General features: G+C 43.4%; 1 protein-coding gene and 1 pseudogene across 1 annotated transcript in view; both read left to right on the top strand.

Moving 5' to 3' along the window:
* Nucleotides 1–26,978, top strand: part of SLC24A2 (solute carrier family 24 (sodium/potassium/calcium exchanger), member 2) — a 284,020-nt gene that overhangs the window by 131,357 nt on the left and 125,685 nt on the right. The window lies entirely within an intron of this gene.
* The window catches only part of LOC105000970, a 35,741-nt pseudogene continuing 23,982 nt past the window's right edge, over nucleotides 15,220–26,978 (top strand).

Below are 26,978 nucleotides of genomic sequence, written 5' to 3'. Positions count from 1 at the left end.
CTGGGAGGGACTTCCCTGACAGTCCAGTGTTTAAGACTTCTCCTTCCAATGCAAGGGTTGCAAGTTTGATCCCTAGCTGGGGAAACTAAGATTCCCATGTGCCTTGTGGCCAAATAACAAAATGTAAAACAGAACCAATAGTGTAACAAATTCAATAAACAGTTTTTAAAAATGGTCCACATCAAACAGTCTTAAATAAAATATGAATACAGTGGGGAATGTACAAGAATAGAATAGGGGTCAGAGTACCTCAAGGATACTGAGGTGGCAGTGGGTGAGAGGAAAGGTCCCAGTAGGCTTCCTGGAGGAGGCACTGGGGTTAAGGATAGTTGTCCAGGGTCACAAGGTGGAGAGGAACATTTCCAGGCAGAGAGAACTGCATGATGTGCCTGGTAGAGCACAGGCAGCGTGAAACAGCTGATGTGTCAGGTGCTGGCTAGGCTGAGAGAAGCCTGATAGGAGGCTCCACGGAGGAAGAGCTCATTCTGGCAGTCTTTCCAGGCCCTTCCAAGGAGCTGACACTCCGGTCTGTTGGTCCACAGAAAGGCTTCACCCAAGAAGAGAGAGAAGGCAGTTTAGAAAGCTCCTCGGACCACAGTGGAGAGTGAAGAGCTCCAAAATGAAAAGCAAGAACACTTGCGATGTGGCTGTTAGAGAAGTCTTGAAACACTTGGCCCAGGGGGCAGACTGAGGAATGGAGAGAAGGAAAGAGGTGAACCAGTGATCAGGAGGGTATCTCCAGGATGTGGGGACCAGTCAGACCTGGGGAGGGAGTGTGGAGGCCCAGTGCAACTCCAGGCCTCTGGCTAGATTCTGGAATCATTAACCCAGGAAGGGAATGAAGGGGAAAGAAGGGTCTGGGTAGGGGAGTAGAGACAGTAACTCACAGCAGGTTCACTTCTGAACATTTTCATCTTGAGACACCTGAGGGAAATAATCAGATTGGAGAAGGAATGGCTTTGGCAAGATTTCTGTCCTTATTATTTTAGCAGCTTCTTCCTTTCATTATGATTCTTGAGATGTTATTTTGTCTTTTTATATGATAATTCATTTAGGTTATGTTTTTAAATAGCAGGGAAATCGAGTTATGTCTCTCTGGTGGAGGCATCTAGATTTATCAGTAACTCAGCTGGAAGAACAGAGTCCAGTTATACAAATACAAAAGTGCCTGATCTTTATTAATTTGTACTGAGTGTTTCATTTCAGATATTTTAAGAGAAGAGTGGATTGTTTGTGTAGCTCTGCAAGTGTGCACATAAATAGCACCTGTCGTGGTGGACACACTGTGCTTTATAATAGATAAAATGTTCTGGACAAAGAACAGAGTCCCACTTAGGGAGCAGTTTACTGTCTGAAATCATGAAAGGCACCAAGTAATGTAACCTCAGGGAAAAGGACAAGATGTCCTGCATTGAACAAAACTTAATGGTTTTAGTAACCCTTTAGAGTGGAAAAAAATCTTTTAAGGAAGAGAAAGTGCTATTTTATTACTGGTACATGCTGTTCCCATGAATTGTTGGAAATAAATATATGCTCTCTGCACTGCTTGACTTTGATTCATTTACATTCCCTTTTTAATGAAAATTTTTTCAGTCTCTGCAGTAAAAATGATGGATATTTTGTAGTTGCATGGACTAATAGACCTAGAAATAATTTTTATTTTCTTATGACATTAGAGGGTGCTTGCAATGGTCCTTAACCACTCTATACCACCTGAATTAACTCTTATTTTTCTCCCGTTTAGTTGAGGAGATGAAAAACAGGTCCCTGTACCTCATTTGGAAATAAGAGTGTGTCACTGAAGCATTCTAAGAAGAAAGCATTCTATTAGTTATAAAATATTTTATCAAAGTGAACCGTTCATCATGTGCTTTCCATTTCATTTTACATATATTAACTCATATCATTATCCTCACATTTTTACAGATGAGGAACTAGTAGCCTAACGAGGTTAAATGATTTATTCAATATCTCATAGCTAGTATGTTGCCGTTCCCATGTTCATACTTACTTTTGCCTGATGCCCTTGCAGAATTCTACAACCAATCCATTTCAGTTTGCATCGGTCAAGTTAGATTGCTCACAGTGAACTGTTCTCTTCTTTCTATGGAACCACCAGCCACCCAGTTACTCATGCCAAAAACCTGGGCTTCCCAGCTAATACTCTCTCAGACTTGCCCCAAATCCAGCATGTTGGCACTTCCACAAGCCTGCCCACCCAGCACCTCTCAAAGTCATCAGTCTCTTCTCATCCCCACTGCCAAGCCATCTGCATTTCTTCTTGGACAGTAGCATCCCTTCTGGACAGTCTCCTCTCCATCTGTCCTTGCACCACTTCAACTCCCTTTCCCCAGAGCCATGTTTGGGAAACTCACTCTGATAGTTTGTATCTTTCTCCTGCCTGAGGCCTCTCACAGGCTTTCCTCCAGAACAGGCAATCTGTCTAGGTAAGAGTGAGGACCTGTGATGTCACTGACCACACTCCAGGCAGCCTGATGGTCTTGGGAAGAAGACCGCGTATCTGCAGAATCAGAAAGCTGAGGTTTCATCCCAAGTGTGCTGGTTTCCTAGGGCTGCCATAGCGAAGTACCACAAACGGGGTGGCTTGAAACAACCAAAATGTATTCTCTCACAGTTCTAGAGGCCAGGAGTCTGAGATCAAGGCATTGGCAGGACCATACTCCCTCTGAAGATTCTAGGGATGTGTCCTTGCCTCTAACTTCTGGTGATTGTTGGCAATTCGTGATGTCCCTTACCTGGCATTCACATTACTTCAGTCTCTGCCGTTGTCATCATATGGCCACCTTGTGTGTGTGTGTGTGTGTGTGTGTGTGTGTGTGTGCACGCGCATGCCATGCATGCATGTGGTCCTCTGGGTCCAAATATCTTTACTTATGAGAACATCAGTCTTCGGATTTAGGGCCCACCTTAAGCCAGTATGACTTCACCTTAACCTGAGTACATCTGCAAAGACCCCATGGCAAATAAGGTCACGTTCACAGGTACCAGGGACTAGGACTTGAGCACGCCTTTTGTTGGAGGTAGGGGGACATAATTCAACCCACTATACCAAGGTTCGCCCCCTTGCCTTGAACTTCTTTGAACTTTGGATTTCTCCAAAGAATTACTGTGAACAGTAATTGAGATACTACACATAAAGTGTTTATCACAGTCTGTCTCATAGAGACCACTCGGTAAATGGCAGCTATGATTTATTGCCATATTTTTCCCCTTAAAAAATTATCTATAAACTACCCCCCATTCTATGTGCATCAAGGAAACAACATTTAAAGAAACCATGCATCCAGTATCCTGTGAAACAAAGCAAATAATTGTCTCTAATTTAATGTTTTTATTCTGATTTCTGTATTTGAGTCTCCTTATACATGGACTTTTCTTATACATGGATAGATACATGAACTTTCATAAAACAAACCAAAATTTAAACTCAAACCCAAGGTTTACCCAAGAGTGCTAATCTACGTGTGATGTGAATTCAGACGTTAAGTCTGCAGAGAAACTGGTTGAGGAAATCCACCCATCCCCCTGGGGCTTCCCAGGTAGGGATAGTGGTAAAGAATCTGCCTGCCAACACAGGGGATACAGGAGATGCAAGTTCAATCCCCTGGAGAAGGGAATGGCAACCCACTCCAGTATTCTTGCCTGGTGAATCCCATGGACAGAGGAGCCTGGCGGGATACAGTCCATAGGGTCACAAAGAGTCAACTGAGTGACCGAGCACACACACACACATAACACAGCACACATCCATCCCACTGTGGGGTCACGACCCGTCAGTGCTCAGGGCAGCAAAAGCTTCCAAAAGCAGCCCTGCCAGTCTCTTGCTTCCAGCTGTCCAGCTGCTTATTAGAAAGAGATGGGAGATTGGAGGGAAAATCATTCTTGCCTGCAGATTCAGACCTGCACACCGGTGCTCTGTTCGCCACCAGGGATTGTTTCTAGAGACTCCAGTGTCTTGCAGGAGACCTCAGCAGCCCTGGGGTTGCCCATGACAGCACCAACCACAGTGCCAAGCATAGGGGCATACAGTTTACATCAGTTGGGTGAGGTTTCAGCAGACTCCACTCCAGAGGATGGCAGAAATGCTTAATGAGAGAAAAAATGAGAGCCTTGTTGGAAAGCACGATGGGCACAGTAGAGCTGTTTCTCACACTCAGAAGCTGGAGTTGACCCCTGCCCTCTGACAGCTTGTGGGATGTAGACCCAGGGCTTTTCCTACTGTTCTGATCCATTCCCTTGTCCCCAAGAGTCTATTCTGCTGCCAAGTCAGGAAGCATCTTCTGTCACTATCCTTTATGTTCAACGGGGTGGGGAGAGGAGCAGATTATCCTGGGGGAAATAGAGATGGAAGAGACGCCTGCCTGTGCATTGTGCTGAATCCATTATCTTTGAAAGGAGGCCACCTGAGCTCAGGTTTGTTTGAAGCCATCAGAAGGCTACTGCTCTGGAACTTTGTTGTAACTGGGACACTAGCACAAAGATCAGCCTCAGAGATATGCTTTCCTCTTTGGGCACTCCGGAGGTGTGTGGTCTTGGACAAGTCTCTTGCCCTCCCTGAGCCTCTGTTTTCTCACCTGTGAAATTAGGGTAATGATACTTTCCTTACAGGGTTGTCGTGAGATGGCAGAAATAAGTTAAAAAAGTGCTTGGTTAATGTTGGATTCCACTTTTCCCTGTCCCAATCCAGGGAATGGATCAATGTATTGAACACTTAACCATTTACCTGCTTTGCAGATGATAAATGCAGAGTATATCTTAAGTTAGAAACCAGTTTTCTTTCAAAATTAGGAAGATGAATTAATATTTGTTTAGCATATACTGTGTACTGTGCTTGCATTCATTTTATAGGTGTGGAGCTTCCCTGATGGCTCAGCAGTAAAGAAACCACCTGCAATGCAGGAGACACAAGTTCAATCCCTGGGTCAGGAAGATCCCCTGGAGGGGAGGGCATGGCAAACCACTCCAGTATTCTTGCCTAGAGAATCCTATAGACAGAGGAGCCTCTTGGGCTACAGTCCATAGGGTCACAAAGTCAGACACGACTGAAGTGACTTAGCACACACACTTGATTATTAGTAATCTAAAACCAGTAGGACCCAGAATCCACACACACATACAACACAACTCATAGGGCAGTAGGTGAGATCAATGAGCAAGTTAACTATGAGAGTGCAACATAAATCCTGAAAAAAGATGTTCAGAAAATAAGCGTTAAGTCACATGAAGAAGTGGCTGTGGACAGGGTGCTGTTTGAGAATGGTGTTACTTTTTAAGGAGAGGTGGAAGGAATATTCCTGGAAGGAGTGACAGCCCATATGGAGATGAGGCGATAGGGAGTGGGTCTCCAGGTTCAGGGACTACAGGTGGCTCGGTGTGGTCCATGGGAGAATTGAAATGTGAGCCTTGGTCTCTTCCCAAGGGCTGGTAGGTTAGTTGAGGGACATGTACATACCGTGGAGAGTTAGCAACACAGGGCACCATGATCACGGCAGACTGAGCAGAGAAGACAGAAGTGTGACTTGAGGAGTGAAAACTTTGAACAACCAGCATGGCTCCTTCTGTGTCCTTAAGAATCATACAGTCTCGTGCTGCATGAGACCTGTTCAGGTCTCTCCTGAGTCCTTGAAAGGTGGCAAATCCAATCTAGATGTGCTGTAAGAATAAAATATACGCTAGTTTTCAAAGACTTTGTACAAAAAAATGTAAATATCTTTTATCTCCTGGCTAATTTTTATATTGATTACATGTTGAGATTATATTAATATGGATATATTGGGTTAAGTAAAATAAATTATTATAACTAATTTTATTTCTTTTTACTTTCTTTTGTGAATTATCTTTCTAAATTTATATATGTTTTGACTGTCTTTCCCAGTGGCTCAGCAGTAAAGTATCTGCCTGCAATGCCAGAGACACGGGTTCGATCCCTGGGTCTGGAAGATCCCCTGGAGAAGGGCATGGCAACCCACTCCAGTATTCTTGCCTGATGAATCCTATGGACTGAGGAGCCTGGCGGGATGCAGTTTGTAGGGTCTCAAAGAGTTGGACATGACTAAAGTGACTGAGCACATATTTTGATTAAAGTCATACATAGTTAATATGTATAAGATAATGTATTTGATGTAAAATCCCATGGACAGAGGAGACTGGCAGGCTACAATCCATAGGGTTGCAAATTGTCAGACGCGACTGAGCCTGTGGTGTGTGACCTGCAACACTGCATATACACAAACACTGTGAATGGCTACTACAGTTAAACTAAGTAACATATTATCTCCTCACATAGTTATTATTTTTTAATGTGATCAGAGTTCCTGAAATCTATCCTAAGCATATTTCCAAGAATTAATACAATACTTTTAACTATATGCCTGTTCTTGCTACTTGTTTAATGTGCCCACTAGAAGATTCACAGTTGCAAGTGTGGCTTTATATTTCTATTGGAGAGCTTGGATCTTGACATTAAAAGGTCTTGACCTGGGGTAGCAGGGAAGGACATGGAGCTTGAACAATACTTTGGAAAATGAGTGGGGCTCAGGTGCACAACGGAGAAGGCAACGGCACCCCACTCCAGTGCTCTTGCCTGGAAAATCCCATGGATGGAGGAGCCTGGTAGGCTGCAGTCCATGGGGTCGCTGAGGGTCAGACACGACTGAGCGACTTCATTTTCACTTTTCACTTTCCTGCATTGGAGAAGGAAATGGCAACCCACTCCAGTGTTCTTGCCTGGAAAATCCCATGGATGGAGGAGCCTGGTAGGCTGCAGTCCATGGGGTCGCTGAGGGTCAGACACGACTGAGCAACTTCATTTTCACTTTTCACTTTCATGCATTGGAGAAGGCAATGGCACCCCACTCCAGTGTTCTTGCCTGGAGAATCCCAGGGACGGGGGAGCCTGGTGGGCTGCCGTCTCTGGGGTCGCACAGAGTCAAACACAACTGAAGCGACTTAGCAGCAGCAGCAGGTGCACAAAAAGAAGGATTTTCCAGGAGAATGATGGTTGTGTAAACACCAAGGAGGAATGTGCAAGGTTTATTTAGGGAATCCTGAGTAAGTTGTCCGTATGGAACAAGTGAAAAACTCTCTGTGGTATTTTGATAAAATGACATATGTTGGTCATGCACACTCAGATATGCTATTAGGCTTCATATGAATGATAAGCAGAAAGAGGTCTCTATCACTGGAGGTAACAATGAATTTACAGAGAGTCCCTGGTTTTTCACTTTGCATGTTTTGCAGTCAATGATAGTCCTAGAGAATATTCAAATGCTATCTCGATTAAAGTTTCAGAAAAAATGAAAGGGTTGATGAGTCTTGTCATGCCCTTTATTTGAACTTCCTCAACCCTGTGACTTCTTGGAGTTATAAATATAAATGTGCTCAAGAAAGATATGGATGTAGGCACAGGAGACAGACCCCTACATGAGGCTCTTAACAAGAGAATTAAGAAATGTCCTTAATCTTTCATGATGACATCCTGTGGAACAATACTAGAAATGCCCCACAAGGGCCCTCTGCAACAAGAGATACTGAGCTGACTTGATGTGACATAGTATTTTTTTTTTTATTCTTGTATTTATAAGCAAGATCCCTGGACATGATGATTTTATGATAATTGCTCACTCTTCTTCAAACATCCAAGGGATAATAGAGCAAGATCCTGCCTTGATATTGTGTTGGGTGTGTTATCCAGTATTTTTTACAGAAATGGCCATGATATTTGGGGCTTCATACTCTACTATAGGGGCTTCCCAGGTGGCGCAGTGGTAAAGAATCTGCCTGCCCAAGCAGGAGATGCAAGAGATGTCGGTTCGATCCCTGGGTTGGGAAGATCCCCTGCAATAGGAAATGGCAACCTACTCCAGTATTCTTGCCTAGAAAATTCCATGGACAGAGGAGTATGACGGGCTACAGTCCATGGGATTGCAAAGAGTAGAACACAAATGAGCACACACACAGAAAGACTATACCAGAGGCGGTGTGGTGAGAACTTGTGAGTTACATAATTAGTGTCAGTTAAATAATAAATATACCATAGACTTGGATATGAAAATACATAAGTATAAACAAACAACATTGTTGTATTGGATGAAAAGGAATTACAGAAAAAGATTATTTAAACAAAGAACTCCTAATGGCAAGATGTTTACCCTGTTTCTCTTATCCAGCAAACCCACAGAATCACACAAGTAGACTTTCTTATGACAGGGGAAGACAGTTCATCCCCGAATGAGAAGTTCTGTCAAAATATTCAAAAACTACCTTTTAAGCAGGATCACTAGCTGATAGCCTCAGGCAGCACCCCAGTGGGCCAAAATTACCACATGTCTGAGCTCAGCCAGACCTGAGTCCCTAGTTTGACTTTACCATTTATTAGTGTGTTAACTTGAGAAAAATGCAAAACCTTTCTAAGCCTCAGTTTACTTATCTATAAAATGGGATAGTAACACTACCTGTCTTATAAGTATCCTGAGGAATACAGGAGAGTAGGTGTGTAAAGTGCCCAGTGCTAAAGGTTTGCAAGCTTGGTGGGGGTAGTGGTTGTGCTGGAAGTTCTAGTATAGGCTTTCCTTTTGTGAGAGGAATCAGGAAACTGCCTTTCCAGAATGAATTGCTTTTGCCCCAAGGCTTCGAAATCTGCCAGTTCCTAACATAGGACTTCGGGTGCTCCAGTAGTAAAGTGAGAGACACTCTGAAGTCACAGTGTTTCAATCTTTCTACCCACTTCCTGGCCTCTCCCTCACCTGCTGCCTCTTCTTAGGAAGACTTGGAGCCATCTCCCCTTTCTTGCCCTCACTCCTAGCTTTAGAGATTTTGAAGAACTTTTCCATTTCTTAGGTATCTGTGAGGAGAACACTTTAAATTATTCTGAAGTGGAGGGGCAGGTGTAGGTATTTTTATTGGTGCCCTGAATCAAAACTCGCCTGTGATTATCATCAAGAGAAGGGATAAGGTATAAGAATAAAAACAAATACACTGAGACTGTTAAGGGTTAAGTCATCACTAAGAACTTCCCACCACCACCACGGGTGTACCTACTTATATGAATGAGTCACTTCTAAAAATAGTGACATACTTAAGAAGAAATGGTAGAGCAGTAATTACTTAGACAGCAGCTTCCTCCACCTGCTTCCCTGAGGCAGGAACCAGGGGATGTAAAGATAGAGGCTCGGGATGATCCAGGGGATAGAACAATCAGGGGATCCTCTGTGACAAAGGAAGGCTTTCAGGTCTATATACCTTTCATCTCTTTGCTTTTTAGTTCTCTTTTATCCAGAAGAATCGCAGCTTGCCCAGTAGCCAGCCTATTTGCATTTAAAAAGGACTTGGTCCCCTCACAATTCCCTGCCTGTTCACCTTAAAAATGAAGCAAGGGTCCTATAGTTTTAGGCTTTGATGGTATTCACGAGAAGTTTGTGACATATTTGAAAATCCTGACCCCCATGGACCCTGGTTTCCATTTGTCCCATTCTGAGTGTATTTGTGCCTCTTCAGAAAATCAGCTTCCTCAAGCGCTTACTCTTCATCACCGCTCTGCCATTTAACACAGGCCCAGCTGGGCTCATAATGAAAAATCAGGCATGTCATTAACACTAAAAGTACAATCTGCAACACTATGTTCAGGCCAAGTGGCATTACGGAAGTTAATTAAAGCATTGCCTTGGGTTTAACCCATGTTGCTATTAGTATTATTTCAGAGGTAAGCACTTGTGCTTTGCCATCAGAACCCTAGATCCAGTTCCTAGCTTTTTCCCCTTAGGAAAGTCAGGGACCCAGCAGAAAACATGCAGCACATTCAAAATCAGTAATTAAAGAGAACGTAGTGAAAGGACTGTTTTCAAAGTACAAGGCATTGGATTAGTTTCTTAGGGCCACTGTAACAAAGTACCACGAACTAAATGATTTCAAAAACCAGAAATCTCTCATCCCACAGTTCTAGAGGCTGGAAATCTGAAGTCAGGGTGTTGGCAGAGCTCTGATCCAAAACCTGGGGACTCCACCCTTGTCTCTCCCTCACTTCTAGTTCTGGCCAGCCATCTTTAGCATCATTTCACTTGCAGCTGCCTATCTCTAATCTCTGCCTTCATTCTCCCCGTGTCTGTCTTCACATGGAGGTCTTCTTATAAGGACACCAGTCATAGTGGATTAGAATTCCCGTACTCCTTATCAACTCATTACATCTGCAATAACCTTACTTCCAAATAAGGTCACATTCTGAGGTACTGGGTGTTAGTCAACGGGGGATACAAGTCAACTCATAACAGCGGGATTCAGGAAAGCGAAAAAAGGTCCCTGTGGTACCTGGGTCTGTCTCTTGCCTGAAAGTGCAAAGGACATAGAGTTACTGGAGCCCTCTGATACCTGTGGTTATAGGAAATGGTGCCTGGCAGGCAGCACTGTAACTTGGGGAGAGAACTACAGCCACTGGCAATAGACAGCCAGGCAGGGAGGGAGCTAGGGAAATACACATTATGACCTCTCTCTCCTCAAGCTGCCAATCTCCTGCTGCCACCTCCCAGTGCTGGCATCCAACAGGAAGCCCAAGAGGAGGAGCCAGCTCCTGCAGGCCTGAAAACTTGGCCTCCGCATGCACTGGGCAGGGCGAAGACTGGAGGGGCAAACAGGGAATATTTAGCATAGCCTGTTAACTTCTCCAAGCCTCAGTTTACCTGTCTGTAAATTAGGAATAATAATAGTGCTGCCTCATAGAATTATGAGCTTGGCACCCAGCATATAATCATCATCAATGTTAGCTGTTGTGTTATGATGAGTTCTGGTCATCCTCCAATGACCCAGCTGCTATGCCACTACCTTATGCATCTGATGACTGTTAGAGGTATAGGAGTCATGTTTGTGAACGAGCACAGATATGCACACAGGCCTATTTCCCTGCAGTCTTCTCTGCTTTTCAGAGCCATAAACCTGAGTGAATGTGCTTCAACACCTGGAACCTGTCCTGGCCAGATGGCAGCTTGGGCAAAAGCAGGGGTAATTTCCATAGCTGAGGTGGGATCAATCCAGTGCCCACAACACATTGTTTAGGAGACACTATGACTAATGCTCTCAAGAGCAGGACACAACTAATTCTCACAACAGCTAGAACTCATGAAGGTTTCAGACTGAGAAGGAGACCAATAGTTATGCAATGGGACATCTAGGAGAATTTTTTTTTTTTCATCAGAGAGGATATTGTGGAAAGATAGTATTGGGGCTGAACCTGGAGAAAGCAGGATTTGGGCATATGGAGAACAGGCGGGGGAGGCAACAGCGTAAGCCAAGATAGAGTGGACCACACGAAGACCATGCAGGACAGGAATGCATGTGGTGGCATCAATGAGCATAGAAGATAAGGCATAAGCCTACAATAGGTCTGGGGAGTAATAACGCTGAAGGATCCAGAATGCCTGGCTGTCTCCACCAAAAGCATGGCACGTGAGGTCCCCTCTGACTGTCTAGGTCATAGCAGTTTGTCTGTTACGTTTTGAATATAAACTGGCTCTTCTCTCCTTAGGAGAACAGTGGAGATTGTCTGAAGAGCTGAGCTGAGAACAATTTTGAGTTCCTATCTGGCTGAGGTCACTGGAAGAGGCTGCTGAGATTGACTAGTGATGTCATCTGTGGGAATTGGAGGCAGGCACAGAGGCTTGAAAACCATATGTTTAACTTTCCAATCTGAAGGTGCCAGTTGATTATTATACAGAGTGAAGTAAGTCAGAAAGAGAAAAAAGTCGTATATCAATGCGTATATATGAAATCTAGGAAGATGGTACCGATGAACCTGTTTGCAGGGCAGCAGTGGAGACACAGACACGGAGAACAGGCTTGTAGACACAGTGGGGAAGGAGAGGGTGGGACGAATGGAGAGAGCAGCATGGAAACACATCCACTACCATACGTAAAACAGATAGCCAGTGGGAATTTACTGTACGACTCAGGGAGCTCAAACCCATGCTCTGTGACCTAGAGGGGTGGGATGGGTGGGAGGTGGGAGAGAGGTTCAAGAGGGAGGGGACATATGTATACCCAAGACTGATTTATGTTGATGTATGGCAGAAACCAACACAACATTGTAAGGCAATTAGCCTTCAATTAATTTTTTTTTTTTTTTTTTAATTTTTAAAGGGATCACAGGAGGCCACAAGTTCGAACTGCTCCTGCAGAGCTTGGGCCACTTTCTCCAGGCTGGATTTCTGAAACTAGGCCTGCGACTATGACAAATGAGCCCCCTCTCCTAAGTATATACAGTTGTTTCTAGGTCCTTCTGAGATTGACTTGAGACTATAGCCTGGGGTTGAAAGAGGCGACTTCTAGAAGCCAGAAGTGGAGAGCTGCAAAGTAGGAAACCCAGAGCTACCAGCCAACAAAGTGTAACACGCAGAAGGCAGATCCCCAGGATTTTCAGGAGGGCTGGAGCGAGAGTCACCCTGGTGAAAGGAATCCTGGGACACAAAGAGGCCCCCACAGATTGCTGGGGGTAAGACCCCTGAGGAGCTGTATGGTGGAACCGAGGAAGGGATTGGGCTTTGCATGGTGGATGAGAGATCCCACTGGACCAGACCCAAAAGAAACTTAAGGGTACTATATATGTTTCCATGCTACTCTCCTAATGCGTCCCACTCTCTCCTTTCCCACTGTGTCCACACGTCTGTTTTCTATGCCTGCATCTCCACTGCTGCCCTCACAAACATGTAAGATAGATAGCAAGTGAGAATTTGCCGTGCAAAAACAGGGAGCTCAACCTAGTGTTCTGTGACAACCTAGAGGGGTGGGTTGGGGTGACAGATGGGAGGGCGCCTCAGGAGGGAGGGGACATAACCTGTGACTGCTTCACGGTGATGTATGGCAGAGACCAACACAATACTGTAGAGCAGTTGTCCTCCAGCAATTGTATTTTGTTCTATAGTACTCAATACTGTATGATTATAATCTTCCATAGTTAAAAAAAGAAAAAAAAGAATTTAAGGTGAGGGAGCAGGTGGCAAAACAAAATTGGGGTATTTTAGCTACCGCAACTGCAAAGAAATGGGAGGAGAAGGTAGTGGGAGGTATAGAGAGACCCCAGGTGCATGTGGGTCCTTAGGGGGCAGCGGAGCTGGAAAGAATATGTAGAGAGATAAGAACAAGGAACATGGGAGCTGGGGGAGCCTGGGCTCTGAAGGTGGGAATAAAAAGCAGGAATCTTCCAAATAGGAAAAGTGAGACTCTGGGAAAGAGAGTGAAGGCAGATGAACCCATGAGGATTTCAGAGAGAGTGTTTGGAATCCTGCAGTAATGAGAGGTGAATGAAAAAGGAGAGACTTGAAAAGGAAAGGGAAACACTAAAGATTCTTAGATTGGCCTCAAAGAAGCGGATATCACTCTAGAGTTCTGAAGGCCAAAATAACATAGGCCATGCTAACCAAAAATAGGGGAGAAAATCAGATTGACAAAAATTCAACAGAATTAACCCCACAGGGCTTCCCAGGTGGCACTAGTGGTAAAGAACCAGACTTCCAACGCAGGAGACGTGAGACGCAGGTTCGATCTCTGGGTGGGGAGGATCCCCTGGAGGAGGAAATGGCAACCGACTCCAATATTCTTGCCTGAAGAATTCCACGGACAGGGGAATCTGGAGGGCGACAGTCCATAGGGTCGCACAGAGTCGGACACGACTGAAGCGACTTAGCACACACCCACACAGAACAATCCTGATTTTCTAAGGTGTTTTTCGTATTTCTACTTTCATTTTCTTTTATGTTGGTTGTAGTCTTGGCAACTGCAGAAACTTTGTATTCTGTTCATTGTGGTATCTTACACAGTTTGACTTAAATGGAAGTTCTGTCTATGGAAATGATCCATTCCCTGGTTTCAGAGAGAAACACAATCTGGTTCACAGCATTGAAGCTGACAGTCTGCGATTTGCACAAACAATTCTGAAAGGGCCCACTTGTCATAATTGCCAACCAAGTTTCAGAAGTCCAGCCGGGAGAAAGTGACTCAGGCTCTGCAGGGGCAGTTAGAACATGTGGCCTCCCGTGATCCTCTTTCACAATCAACTGTGGCACCTTTGGATTGGAAAGTTAAACACAGTTTTCAAGCCTCTGTGTCCTCCCATGCACATAGAAGTCATCACTAGTCAATCTCAGCAGCCCTTCCCAGTGAGCTCAGCCAGATAGGAACTCAAAATTGTCCTCAGCTCAGCTCTCCAGGCAAACTTCCACCCACCAGCTGTAACTGCCAGGGGACTTGAGACTCATCTGCCACCAGCCACTCTTCTTATAGATTTTCATAGCTTGTGGTCTATAACCTGTGATTCGTATTAGCTAGTTTTAGATAAAACAAGTAACAAAACAAAAGAAAAATAATTTTCAGGTGCTAGGAAAGATTGAAGGCAAGAGGGGAAGGGGGCGACAGAAGCTGAGATAGTTGGATGGCATCACGGACTCCATGGCCATGAGTTTGAGTGAACTCCGGGAGATAGTGAAGGACAGGGAATCTGGGGCGCTATAGTTCATGGGGTCGCAAAGAGTTAGATGTGACTTAGCGACTGAACAACAGCAGCAATGCCAAAGTAGTCCATTCATCTTGAAATTAAAACCCCAGGGCCTCCCACATCTGTAACACAGCCTCAAATTCAGACCTATATAAAAGAGGTATCCATCACTTCAGAGGAGAAAAATTCCTCATGAAGTCCATATACCTCACTGTAGCGATATGTAGAAAATGAGTTAATGATTTAATGTTCTTAGTTACCCAGGGTCTTTAATAATCTTGTAGACCGTCTGTGTAGACTCAGGCAGAAAATTGGAAGACCGTGAGACCACCAGAAGCTGACCAACAATGTTCTAGAGATGTAGAAGCTGATAGGAAGAGAATATGTCTTCTGCTCCATCTCTAGAAGTACGCAAAATATTTTTAAATATGTTCCAGACATGAAGGGCTAAATTAAGAAAAAATTAAATTGTGTCTAGTATACTCTGTTTCCCAAGCAAAGAAGGATGTAATGAGTGTTTCTTAAAAAGGTTTCCATCAGAAATGATACAGGATTCTGTTATTTGGAAGATGAATTTGTTCGTAATTCTCATTTGATGTTGTGGCTAGCGAACTGCATTAATTAGTGAAGGGTTTTCTTCACTACAAATTTATAAATCTCTGCAGTTATATGAATTCCAGTCACATAAATGCCTTCTAAGAAAGCACAAGAAAAACTCTCCAATGATGGAGAATGATGGACATGAGTCTGCACAAGTTGTTAAGGTGGCCAAAGAGAACACGTCTGAGCTGAGCAAAGCAGCTGAACAGCCACGAAATCATGAAACTGGGGTAATGTGCTGGCTTGAGGATGGTGAGGGCAGGTACAGAGGATATTCATCACTGAAAGAGAAAGAATCTCTGCCTTCAAGTTGTTCTTAAAGAATTGTATACAGCTGGTGTGAGGTTCTCAGACCTGTCAGAGATTATTTTTAGGACAGTATTAAACATCATATTTTGCAATGCCTCCTTTCTTTACCTGGAATGAAATTGACAGGTAATAAACCTAAATGAGAGGGAAGATGGAAGATAGCCTCTGGGTTCCTCACCAAGGCAGTGAGTGGTCAGAAAAGGGGGGCTATTAATCAGGTAAGGAGAAGGGCTGGTTCTCCAGGTGGTTGGAAACAGTAGTGTGTCACTCAGGAGAAGAACACACGACTTAGGAAGCCTCACTTTCCTGGAAGCACACAGATCTGCAGGGCAAGGCAGCCAGGCCAAGTGTCAGGAATGCGCCAAAGCCAAAGGCCCAGGCAAGACTGAAGACAAGCATGTGCTTACGGATGCATGCGGCAGGATGGACGAATCTCAGGAACATGTGAAGGAGCCAGATACAAAAGACTACATTCTGTGTGATTCCATTTATATGAATGTCAAGAAGAGGCAAAACTCTAATAACTGAAAGCAGATCAGTGGTTGCTTGGGACTGGGGGTTGGAAACAGGATTGACTGCAGATGGGCATTAAGGAACTTTCAAGATGATGAAAGTGTTCTGTACCATGAATGTGCTGGTGGTCCACGATGTTAACATTGGCCAAAACTCATTGAACTGTGCACTTAACATGGATAAATTACAAACAAATGATGCTTCAGTTGTGTCCAACTCTTTGCGACCCCATGGCTATACAGTCCATGAAATTCTCCAGGCCAGAATACTGGAGTGGGTAGCCTTTCCCTTCAGGGGATCTTCCCAACCCAGGGATTGAACCCAGGTCTCCCACATTGCAGGAGGATTCTTTACTCGCTGAGCCACAAGGGAAGCTCAAGAATATTGGAGTGGGTAGCTTATCCCTTCTCCAGCAGATCTTCCTGACCCAGGAATCAAACCAGGGTCTCCTGCATTGCAGGCAGATTCTTTACCAACTGAGCTATGAGGAAAGCTGCTTTTAAAAATCAGGTGTGTAGACTGGCCTAGGGGTGGAATCAATCACATAAGACCTTGACGCTGAGGCAGCAGCTCTGAGGCCCAGCATATGAGACTGGGCACAAGACATAGGGGATGCCAGTACAGATGCCAGTACAAATGTACCTGCACTGGGTGTTGGACTGGGGTGTGTTTTTTTCTGCAAACATACATTGCACATCTACTACATGCCAGGCACTGGACTAGGCCCCCAGTATGAAGTGATGATGGAGGAATCACAGAGTTCAATTTGGAACTTGAGATAAAACTCCAAACTCGACTCCAGGCTCAACAGTCTACTGAATTTTGACTGATAAGTAAGCTCATCACAGCATGGCTACTGAAATGACTTTAGATTAACTTTTCAGCTGGGAATGATGCTTTCATAATGAAGAATATTCATCAGTGTTGACAAAGGATGAGGACACTAATCCCCTCTGGCAGAGATATTTCTTCATGATGAGTGCTAGCTTGTCGTTGTGTTCATTCAGCATATTTCTTGAGCACCTAGCACGTGTTAGGCATGGAAAAAGACATGCATATGAATGAATCCGCATTCTCAAGAGGATTATAAACTAGAAGAAGAGAGAAGACTGTCTTACTACTCTGATCATAACCAAGGTGGCATGCGATCAAGTATCCTAGGAGAACATCAATGTGCTACAGTGCTCAGAAGAGCCTGTGCCCACTTCTTCAGGCTGTGGAGGGGCATTTCCATGACAGATCTTGTTTGCACTTGGCTCATTTAATAACTGAGGCTGGGCCCTGAGAGTGAAAGGCCTTTATCCTCAGGGAAGCAGATTCACAATTTAGCTGTCGTAACCAAGACTGGGAGATGAACAGGAGGCATTCTGAGATAGGTTAAGTTTATCACCAGTTTCGAGGTCATCAAGTGGAACGGTGAAGGTGAAGCCAAGCTGTGAGTTGGCTCGTCAGACTAGTTGAATTTTTCCTGGCAGATACTAAGATGGTGCATGAAAGGTGGGAAGAGTGGCTGGAGCAGAAGCAGAAGGGGCAGGTCATGTCACACCATATTGTAGAAGCAAATGAGGTCATCAGACCTTCAGATCTGTGCTGCCTGTGACTGTTAGGTCCACCTCTGAGCTTGTTTCTGAAGGGGTACTTCATTTTTAGTTTTCACATTTTAGAAGGTAGCACATTATTTGTCTTTGAAGCAGGTTGATGTTCCATCAATGCAAGTTGACCACTCTATGAGGTCTCTTCACATGGAAGTTAGAGCATATAGTTCTCCCCTTCAGAAGTCTTTCAACCCTGTCCACAGAACTGACTTTATAGAAGGCTATTGATGTTGGCACCAGAAAAAAAATAGAAGCCGATGTGTAAAAATATCTGTGAATTAATGCCTGTTTTAGTTGTAAATCCTGTTTGTTGTTTGCTTTTGTGTTTTTATTTGTGCTTGTGTGTTTGCGTATCTGCCTGTGTGTACCATACTTTGTTTTCGTTGCAGATGGCTTGGCTGTCTGTGAAAAACTGGCCTACTCAAGGACATTGCTGACTCTTTTTAATGAGGCCAGCGTCATGGCTTCAGTTCCCATTTGGCCAGTTAGCTTTGCTCTCTGCTTCCTTTTGTAGCCAGAGGCTGCTCCCTAATCATCACATCCAGCTGCCTCCCATGGGATGGGAGAATAAGAGGAAAGGCAGATTATCAGGGCTGGTCCTCAGCTGCAGTTCTAGCTTATGGTCAGCCAGAGGCCTCTAGAAATATTGGCTATGATCATTCATCAGGTTGTTCTTTGTCTTCACATGAACCACTTCTTAATTTTCTTTGGGTTGGGTCCCTGAAGAAATCTGTTTTAAGCTCTGTTCTCTTAACCAGTAGACTAGATTATTTCAGCATCCATTCTCTTTACCACCAGAGTAGACTCCTGGGACCCAATTAGTACCATTATTTTTGTTCTTTGGAAGGTATTGCATCTCTTGTTTCTTACATTTTCAGCTCTTGAGTCTGTTGCCAAAGAATCTGCTAACAAGAGCTAACATTTATTGAGTACTTCCTCTATGCCAAGGCCTTCTACATGAATTATATCCTTTAATCCTCAAAATGGCTTTTGAGATAGAACATACTGTTCCTTTTTTCCAATGAGGACCAAGGTATAGAACAGTTACATTGCCAGGTGTTCACAAAGTTGGGATTCAGACTCCTGCAGTCTGCTTCCAGATCCTGTGCTCTTCAGACACCGTCATGACTCTTCCCTGCAAATATGACAGTGTGGGCAGAAGACCTAGAAATTGAGTGATTATTGCAGATTTACACTGCTCTGAGTTGATAGCTGATTTAGAGGAGGAATTCCTTGGTGGCTCAGAAGGTAAAGCGTCTGCCTACAATGTGGGAGACCAGGGTTCGATCCCTGGGTTGGGAAGATCCTGTGGAAAAGGAAATGGCAACCCACTCCAGTACTCTTGCCTGGAAAATCCCATGGACAGAGGAGCCTGGTAGGCTACAGTCCATGGGGTCGCAAAGAGTCAGACACGACTGAGCAACTTCACTCACTTAGATGAGGGTACCCTTTAGGAAGGCTTTGAGAAACCTAGACAGCGTGTTAAAAAGTGAAGACATCACCTGCTGACAAAGGTTCATATAGTCAAATCTATGATCTTTTCAGTGGAGGTATGGATCCAGTATACAAATGTGAGAGTTGGAACATAAAAAAGCTGAACACCAAAGAATTAATGCTTTCAAATTGTGGTGCTGGAGAAGACTCTTGAGAGTCCCTTGGATAGCAGGGAAATCAAACCAGTCAATCCTAAAGGAGATCAACCCTGATTATTCATTGGAAGGTAAATGATGCTGAAGCTGAAGTTGAAGCTCCAATACTTTGGCCACCTGATGCGAACAACTGACTCATTGGAAAGACCTCTGATGCTGGGCGAGATTGCAGGCAAAAGGAGAAGAGGGTGGCAGAGGATAAGATGGTTGGATAGCATCACCATTTCAATGGACATGAATTTGGGCAAACTCTGGGAGATAGTGAGGGAGATGGTGATGGACAGGAGGCCTGGCGTGCTGCAGTCCGTGGGATCTCAGAGTCAGACACGACTTAGCTACTGAACAGCAACAACAGCACCTCTTCATTATGTCACCCTGGTTGGAGCTAGATCCCAGATAGCCACCTGGCAACTGTGCAAACTGGAAAAGCTCTTTCTGTGCCAGCAGTTAAATCTTTTTCCTGTGCACTGTCATCTTTCTTAGTTGAAGCGCATGCCACTCAGTGTGGGTGGGCTATTATCTGGACCTCCGAAATATTGTATTGGACAGAGGTATTTAAACACCCTACTACTTGTGACCAAATGACACCTGTATTTGAGGCAAACGTTGACTCACGTGTACTCTCTCCATAGGTCAATTTTGGGAAGTGATTGTCAATACTGCAAGAAACTCCATGTTAAAGTCCAAGTATAGTGTTCTCCCTGATGGCTCACACCCCCAACCTTTACCACGAAGATAGGTTCTGGTAGCTTAAGAAGCTGAATAGTAAAACATCAGTGGGTTTTTTTTAAATGCACTAATATTTCATATCTCCCTGTCGCTTTTGAAATACCTCAAAACATTTTTGAGTAGGACAACTCAAGCTGTAGATCAACAAATATTATCTTAAAAGAAAAAGTTTAAAATTTCTCCATTCTTGTAATAAAAGTGAATACAAAATGCCTAGAGCCTCATCTCAAGAAACAAAAGTTTTTACACCTTGATCCTTGAAACTATTTAGTTGTTACTTCAAACTTCTGCTCTTTAGTCGCTCAGTCCTGTCCAGCTCTTTGAGATCCCATGGACTGTAGCCCTCTAGGCTGCTCTGTCCACGGGATCTCCCAGGCAAGAATACTGCAGTGGGTCGCCATTCCCTTCTCCAGGGGATCTTCCCAGAGATTGAATCCACGTCTCCTGCTTGGCAGACAGATTCTTTATCCCTGAGCCACCTGGGAAGTCCGTTTACAGTGTTTACAAGTTGGCTAATATTTGACCCTGATTCCTTTTCAGTATCTAAATGGTGTCTGAGTGATCTTTGATCTTGAACTCTTCTTGATGACTTCTGTATTTTCCATCATCCACATCTTCTGAAGAATTGCTGGGGGGAGTGGAGGCAGGGGGTTATAGTTTGTTTTTAATCAACATTGGTAAAATTCACTAAGTCTTCTTATTTTGGAATGAGTATCTTTAGACCCAGACAATTTCTCTAAAGCCAATTTTATTAAATAACTTTGAGTCATTTCCTCCTGGTCTAGCTTTCTCAGCCTGCCAGCACACGTGGGTGGTACAGAGTCTGTGAAACTGAATACAGTCTGACCCCTTTCAGAGATTGTTTTATAAACATAAAACCCAATAACTGATCCTAACCCCTTAAATCCTCTTGCATTTGATGTCCCTCCTTGTCGGTGGCTCAGTATCTACCCAGATCCCTTCTGCCCAATAGAATTAAATATTGCTTTCCCTATTCCACAAAATACCCTTACAAATTGTTTCCTGGTTTGGGCTTTCTTTCTACAGGTGAATTTTATTTCCTTCACTTCTTCTTAAACAGTCTGGTTTAACTTCCTTGTTTTGTAGCATTCTCTTATGTTGGTCCAGGGGCTAACTTTAGTCAATTTGATTCCTTTCCTTACCTTAACTTTTTCTCTTGTGTTCTGAAGTTCTTTCCCCATGTAGCATCCAACTCTTTGCTGGGGGGAGAGGGGCGTTTGGTTTTTGTTTTCTAATTTGCCCACCTAGTCTCCTGAATCTAATTAGTGTTTGAAATAATATATTAGATTCTCCTGAATCTAATGTGTTATCCTTATTTGGCAGGTTTTTATTCTTCATTAGAATCAGGCATGGTACTACCAGTTATTAATTGGATGCCTTATGACTTGCTTGACCTTGCTGTCCACCTGGAGAATGGTCATAGTACCTAATTTTCGGGATTGTCCTGTTGGTTTTATTAACTAATGACTCCCCACTGCATAAGATGGCTTATGGCACTTCAGTCAACGTTAGCACCACTTTTACTTATGAGAACTATTTCATAGAGTTGTCTCTGCTCGTGGACTTTCCACCTTTTATTCTCCTTTGTCACCTTTCACAACATCCTCATTACCAATAGGAGGAGAGAGTGGTTTCAAACCAAGAGTTCACAGTCCTTATCTGAATATCCACTGTTAAATGGATGTTGGCCAGCTCAAGTGAGATGCCCTGTGACTGCGTTTTTCACAGGCCTTCCCTTTGTGCTACTTGTGATATCAAGCATTTTCCTGTCTACTGATAGAAGGTAATAATTCTTGTAAAGGTAAGAACCTAAATTCCCTTGAAAGATTTGGGTTAATGGTAGAGATATCAGTGGTACCCAGGTAATTCATTTGGTAAGCAGTCTTCCCTGCTGAGAATGAATCTTGTTTATTCCACCTTTCATCTCAATGCAAAAATGTTTTTCTTTTGTATACATTCATGTGAAATTACCTTTTATGCTCCATTTCCTGGCCCTTCCGTGGTGCTTCTTGATCAGGAGTGCTATTCTGAGCAGTGCTTGCTGTCTCCCTTGTCTTGGGGACATCTGTCACGTGAAAATACAGCCATGACTAGCCACCTCTTTCCCATCATTCCCACTGCTCCTATTTCTCTAATGTTAGAGACCTCTTTGGGATCTTTTCCTCTTTGACAAAAATTTCCAGTAAAGGAGTTTTAGGAAATCCCAATATAGACCATCTGTTAAGTTCCCTGAGATAAAAAATGATGACTTTGAACCAGTTTTGACAGCTAAATGTTCCTGTAAATACCTTTATTAAAGTTTTAGTTTCTGTGAGAGAAGAGACGCTTAGATGACTGTGAGATTCCTTGTCAGGGATGAGTTCACACATAGGAGGGAAACAAATAAAAATAACCTGCTAAATCAAGGCAGACTGTCAATACTACTGTAACAGAGGAATCCTCATGATAAGAAGAAAAAGGAGATTAATTTTACCTGGGAAAATCTTGGAAGGCTTCATGGAAGAGGTGGGGGTCAAAGGATAAATGGAAATTCAACAGACTTCTTCAGTAGGATGAGCCAAGGATAGTATTCCATACAAGGGATATAGCTAAACAACTGGTGACTCCTTTCCCTCAGAGTGACTGTGTGTGTATGTGTGTGTACAAAAATGTGTAATAAAAGAAAGAATTGCAGTGGCAAGTACATGCTTGGGAAAATTGGTTGCCACCATGGTTTTACAGCTGTAAAAGCTACAAAAACTTACTTTCGCTCTAAACAAGCTCAGAAAGATAATATCAGGTAGGGAGGGAAGGAGAGAATTGGGGACAAGTGTGTTTATATCTCATTCCTGTCTGATTTTTCCTTTGAAAAGGGAAAGCTTTTTATTATCTATCAGAATCTTTCTGGTGGAATTGTGTCTGTCAATCTTATCCCACCCAATTTGAAGCCCCGAACACAGGTCTGTTCCTCACAGCCATGACCTTTCTTTAAAAGGCAAACCTGGCCTGACATCACTGATGTTTTGAATTCAGCAGTCAAAGCTTTGGAGGGATCTCTTTCTGAAGGAAAGAAAGTGTGTCAGCCCTAAAGTGACAGCCCCCTGCTTGCTGCGGAGAACGATACTGGTTTTTGTGATAATCAGTGGCAAGGGCAATTTCAGAGCTGAGAAATGATCTGTTGGTGAAAGCACAATTTCTCTTCAGATCTTCTTCAACAGGAGTCTGACAACAAGCAAGAAACTCAAATAGTTTATGTTTTACTTGGTGAGGGAAAAAAGACATGTCAGATTTCTATGCACCAAAATATACCTGTTTGATGCTTAGTTGTACAAAATGGTGAGGGTTCCTTGCATTCTGTCTAAAGCTCAGATCCTGCTCAACTGTGCGCCTAACGTGAGTTCCTTAATGGCAATGATTGAGTTGCTTTACATAATTTCCTAAGTGATATCATAGACATGTTCCAATTCACTCTTCCTAGCCCTCCTAGAAAGGATTATCACAGTGTTACAGCCAGGGAGGCTGCAGCCAGAGAGGCTGATAGCGTTCCCAAGACCACACAAGTGCAAAGAGGCTGGACCAGCCCCAGATCCAGTGCCCTTTGTGTTTCAAACAGAACTGCTTCTCTAAGGATGGCCTTCTTTCTCTTTAAAAAGACAGGACCCGACAAGAACAATTCTCAGAGGTTCCTTACAAACCTAAAACATTTATGTTTGTGATTCATAGTGAAAAATTAGTGTAAGGTCTTCTTTCTTGCAGAACCAATGTAGGGAGCCCAAAATTGAGGTGCGGGGCGGGCCAGAGCCCCTTGGTGCTTGGGCTCCTGGAGACGCCCTCATTGTCACCCCCCAATGCTGCTCTTGACCTCAGACCCACTGTCTTTGGGATCCATCTGGAAAATGCTCATCCTTTCACATTCTCTCCTGAGCCCCACTTGTTCCACACTCCTCTTTGCCATCATGCAGTAAAAACACACATTTATGTTTTGCCACCATGTTGGTGGGCTCAGATGATAAAGAATTTGCTTGCAATGCACAGACCAGGGTTCAATCCCTGGGTCAGAATCATCCCCTGGAGATGGGAATGGCCACTCCAGCATTCTCACCTGGAGAATTCCATGGACAGAGGAGACTGGTGGGCTAAAGTGCATGGGATCACAAAGAGTTGGACACAACTGAGTGAGTAACCCTTTCATTTTTTTCTTTTAAAATATACCACATTTATTTTGTTATTTGTGGAAATTTCACTCTGAAGTACAAAATATGTCCTTACTTTGCTCTTAACAGCCACAAGCTCACAAACTAAAATATGCTAAATCAGAGTCCTGAATAATTAATTATAGCAGTGCAGCACAGGCTGTGAGGAACAAAGACATTTTTTAAGGTTGAAAAAAATAATGTCACTTTATAGTCAACCACCAGTATAAAATATTCCTTAAACGATGGCAGTTCCCAATATCATGGAATTAGAAATGAATAGGAGTAAAATTACGTTAATACAGTAGCTCAGGTAATCTCATGGGACTTGGATGTATTATAACATCCAAGCATCTTTTATGTCCTTGGTTATATGCCCCCTCTGTCTGTATCTTTACAGTGTATAGCTGGAATACTAAAATTATTCTTTTCACCAATGGGGATTATGAGCATCTAGGGAAACTATACAAAATAGAATGTAATAGAATAGGATGTCTTTTCTCACCTTTGAAAGTGAAAGTCACTCAGTCGTGTCCTACTCTTTGCGACCCCACGGACTATACAGTCCATGGAATTCTGTGAAATTCCATGAATTCCAGAGACCAGAATACTGGAGTGGATAGCTGTTCCCTTCTCCAGGGGATCTTCACAACCCAGGGATCGAACCCAGGTCTCCCGTATTGCAAGCAGATTCTTTACCAGCTGAGCCATAAGGAAAACCCAAGAATACTGGAGTGGGTAGCCTATCCCTTCTCCGGTGGATCTTCCCAACCCAGGCATTGAACTGGGGTCTTCTGCATTGCAGGCAAATTCTTTACCAACTGAGCTATCACACATGGACTCAGAGACCCACGAAATCAAGCTGACAACAGGGACACACAGGCACAGAGGTGCCCATTGACAACATGACATCCAGGCAGACACACAGACACACAGAAACACAGTCATCAAGTGACGGACAGCCCAACACACAGACACACTCACGGACCTCTTGACACAGAGGACAACAGGCACTGACCATCTGATAGAGACACACCCTCCAACACACGCCACGCCGAATTCTCCCTGTGGCATTCTTAAGTATTGTGTGCTTGTTATCCTCCTTGTGCAGTTTCATTCCTGGTCAAAGTTTGTTCTGGACGTTTCAATCAAAGATATGTTCAGGACAAAGGCCCTATTTAAGTAAATACACTTTTAGACTTAGTGATTAAAGAATAAGAATTACTAATGTAATCATTTACCTACAAAATTTTCAATGTGAACAAGTAGCATTAACGATGACAAATATTCCTAATGAAGAATCCTAATTTCCCATATATACAAGTATCCCTTAAGCAAAATGTGAAAATGGCATGATTTTTTAATAAACATGGACTATATATATTAAGCATATTGTGTAAAAATATAGAGAAATTTTACATAAGCTAAGGTCAAATGAGGAAAACAGAACTGTAATTTGAAATTAAATAAGCTAGAATTGGAGGTAGAGAATAGCGTGATGATTAAGGACACAGACCTTGGGTAGACTGCCTGGATTCAGACTCAGCTCTTTCATTTACTACAGGAAGCTTTAGGCAAGTAATTTAATTTTCCCCTTCCTCAGTTTCCTCAGTTTTGCCCTTATAAAACCATGGAGATAAAAACAGAACTTATCTCACAGGCTGTTATAAGGATTCAATGAGTGAATCTATATGAAATATGTAGACCCTTCCTGGCATAGTAAGCACACAGTTAAGTGTCAACTTTAAAAATTACATACATGTTAACTGAGGTTGAATGCCCTTATTCCTCAGAAGCCAGTCTTGCACCCACATTCATTTGAATCTTGTTGTCCTAATACTCTATTTCCAGAAGAGAACAGAAATCAACAATTCTAAGCACTATCTCTCCCCACCATCAATAATACCAGTACTTTTATCATCAGTATCTCCAACACTTCACCTTATTTTCATTTTGCATAAATCTTTGAACTTGAGGTGAGAGATCCTCTTCCTCCCTAAGCTCCAACTCCCTCCCTAAGCTCACAACTCCCATGTGGAAAGGGACTAGTGTGTTTTCAGGTGGGCAGCATGTCATATGTAGTTTATATTCATAATGACTAAGTACCCAGATTCATAAATTTACTTTCACTGATTAGTTTCAGTAATCTCAATAAACTCAGCCTCACTCAATTGAGTTCCAACAAGCTTCCACCGGGAAGAAGGGGGCAAAGATGTAAAGTTATGGGAAATCCTGCCCTCTGTGGATTAAGCACATCCCTGGCACATTGCGTGTGTGAGTGTCACACACTACAGTATCATACTCACATGCTGCAGGAACAGTTAGTGTTGAGAACTACTGTCCTAAGCGACATGCTAACAGTGACGTATTGCCAGTGCTTTGCAAATTGGAATAGCATACACAGATGTTCATCATCATTTTTGGTAAGTATATGTTATAGAGAGAAGGCTCAGACATGACACGTCTGCTCTTTCCAAAGCATGAGAGAGTGTTTGGGACAGTTGTCCTGAGACATGGTGTCTGTGACAATGAGCCTTTCTTACCCATCCTCTGGAGCATATCTGGATTAGGCTTGCTTACTGGCCCATCAGTACCAAACACTCCACATACACAGAAATACACCCCAAAGATTCCATGCTCAATTGCTACCTTTTAGGGACATTTCCCGGAGAAGGCAATGGCAACCCACTCCAGTACTCTTGCCTGGAAAATCCCATGGATGGAGGAGCCTGGTAGGCTGCAGTCCATGGGGTCATGAAGACTTAGACGCTTACTGAGCGACTTCACTTTCACTTTTCACTTTGATGCATTGGAGAAGGAAATGGCAACCCACTCCAGTGTTCTTGCCTGGAGAATCCCAGGGACGGCGGAGCCTGATGGGCTGCTGTCTATGGGG

This window comes from Bison bison, unplaced genomic scaffold (genome assembly GCF_000754665.1).
Source record: "Bison bison bison isolate TAMUID 2011002044 unplaced genomic scaffold, Bison_UMD1.0 scf7180017864376, whole genome shotgun sequence".
NCBI classification, from domain to species: Eukaryota; Metazoa; Chordata; class Mammalia; order Artiodactyla; family Bovidae; genus Bison; species Bison bison.
The sequence above is the reverse complement of the archived record's forward strand: the minus strand, read 5'-3'. Positions and strand labels throughout refer to the sequence as shown.